The following is a 2,397-nucleotide window of genomic DNA, read 5'->3' as shown; positions in this document are numbered from 1 at the left end:
GAATAAGGGTAGCTAAGCACAGGGTAAGGCAGAAGTTAAAAAGGCGAGCAATAGGACGGAAACAAAAGAGGCGGCGAGCTACTCCAGAGCGACCAGTAAGCTAATAGACCGCCCGGAGGAAAGCTGGCCTGGTGATAAAGAATGGGAGCTAGGTCTTACGAACGGATGAAAAAGGAGGGACCCTAAAAGCCTAAAAGACAGTTAAAGTAAAGAAAAAAAATAGTTTAGTCCAGTGCCGGATATTCGATGGCTCTCTCTCGAACCTTCCTTTGTCACGAGTCATTGACAGCTGTAACGTGCCTTGGCCATCGAGCAACTCAAGGTAAGACTTCCAAAAAGAGAATAAGCAAGTGCTAAATAGCATTGCGGCCATCGTTGGCATGTGGCGGGAGATATAAGATAATGGCAAGATAAGTAACCTACTTATAGCCTTCTCAATATTACTTAGACTTTGATGGCCGACCGTCAAGCAGAGTCTTGACCATACTATCAGAAAGGCCGTTAGGTAAGCCTACGCCCACTCCATGCCTCTTGTTGTGTTTTATTCCAAACTGGGCACGGATTCAACAAGTACACCGCACAAGCAACGGCTTCGGCCCAAAAGTATTGTAGCATGTTTTTACCTTTCAACATACTACGTGCCATGTTAAGGATTGTGCGGTTCTTTCTTTCGGCAACACCATTTTGTTGAGGTGAATATGGTGCGGTCAAAGGACGACGAATACAATGCTTTTTACAAAAAGCTTTTATTTAAGGCTTTTTTTTATGTAAATGCGCCTCCCCCTATTCCCTCCAAAGCCGGAAAAGTGGCCAAATCAGATCTTTCTTTCTTAATCTTCCTCTCCTTAACTTCATTCTATAGGGGTCGAGCCAGTTTTCACTTCCTCCAGCCCTTAGACTCGTTACGCTTAACGACTGAACTCGTTGGCTCCGCGCCCTTCGGATGGATTTTTTCATCCTATCTGAAATGACCGACAAGACCAGACGCGTTGCTCCGGCCCAGCCTGACTAATGGAGGGCCCCTATCCGAGTAAGTTCAGAGCAGAGCCCGCCCGTTTGCTGCCGAGAAGAAGAAGGGGCCGGGCCTTCTTTGAATGTCCGGCACCCATCTTGATTGACTACTACATCTAGGGGAGCTCAGTTGGTAGCTAGTTCGTGACGTGCCGCTGCAGCTTCTTCCCCGTCGAGAGATGTCCCTTCTTTATGCACATCCATATACATAGCCTTACACAAAGGTGTACAATCTCTGTAAAGTCAGGGGCAAATTCGGTTCTTTAAGTTCATTCACTTTAGGTTCTCTTACTTGCTCTAGTGGCTGGCAAACGCCAACCGAGAGGTTGACGGGAGAACGAATGGCTCAGGAATCGACCGGTTCCGAGCAGACTCGTGGAGCTGCTGCTTGGATTATCGTAGAATAAGAGGAGCCATCTTAGGAAATGACTTTACTTAAAAGACAGATGCCGCCGCTGCGAGGCGAGGGAGCAACTTGTCTGGTCTTGCGGTGCACTCACTCCCGTTACGAGAATGAAATGACGCCCCAGCTCGACTCGAGACCAAGACTCCTTACAACTCGCACCAATAGCGGCATCTGTCTTTGCGGCCGGAGATTGATTGAAAAGGCAGCCCAGCCAGCCCGCCCCTTTAGTGATAGTGAGAAAGAGCACACACACACACACACCTCCCCTGACCTACTCATCATCATCTCATCTGGCGCGAAGCAAAAAGAAAGGTCCCCCCTTCCCAGCCCAGCCGCCCCCCTAGCCGCCTACCCACTCGTGCTCGTAGCTCGATCGGAGGTCAAGAGTTTGGTCCGGCGGAAAAACAGAAGTAGTCCGTCTCAAGTGATACGTGAATTGCTCAGTAGTGCTTCGCTACTTGACGTTGCCCCGCTGGCGGAAATAGCTTAATGGTAGAGCATAGCCTTGCCAAGGCTGAGGTTGAGGGTTCAAGTCCCTCCTTCCGCTCCTGGCTTCGTCGTTCAGTGGTCACGAGTGGAGTGCGTAAGCCCCTTTAGAGATAGGGGCGAGCAGCAAGCAGCCCCTTGTATAGGGTTCCAAAGCTATCTTACTAATAAAAAGAAAGGGGCAAGCCAAAACCTACTCCTAACAAGTTGCTGGCTTTTCATCAGCCGTTGCGCGCTAGCGCGCTTCTGTTTTTCAGCAGGCTTCTTCAAATATCCCATAAATTCAGTAGGGGCTATAACTAGTTGTAGCTAGCTAGCGCGCTAGCGTTTTCCCTTACTAGTAAAGGGGCTGCTAGTTGTAGCGCGCAGTGTACTAGTGAATAGGAAAAGCGAATTGAGATTACTAATGACGGATGGAGGTTGAGGATAGAACATGTTCGGTGCCTCGCCCTTGTCTCCTTCGCCGGAGACTGCAAATGATGGGAATCCTATCG

General features: G+C 49.3%; 1 non-coding gene across 1 annotated transcript; it reads left to right on the top strand.

Moving 5' to 3' along the window:
• The first annotated feature begins 1,892 nt into the window (after positions 1-1,892).
• Positions 1,893-1,964, top strand: TRNAG-GCC (transfer RNA glycine (anticodon GCC)). The gene has a single exon. It is a non-coding gene; the product is annotated as a tRNA-Gly (tRNA).
• The last annotated feature ends 433 nt before the right edge of the window (positions 1,965-2,397 follow it).

The sequence above is a fragment of the Tasmannia lanceolata genome, unplaced genomic scaffold (genome assembly GCF_043159265.1).
Source record: "Tasmannia lanceolata isolate RefF3 unplaced genomic scaffold, GAP_Taslan_0.1 ptg001349l, whole genome shotgun sequence".
NCBI classification, from domain to species: Eukaryota; Viridiplantae; Streptophyta; class Magnoliopsida; order Canellales; family Winteraceae; genus Tasmannia; species Tasmannia lanceolata.
The sequence above is the reverse complement of the archived record's forward strand: the minus strand, read 5'-3'. Positions and strand labels throughout refer to the sequence as shown.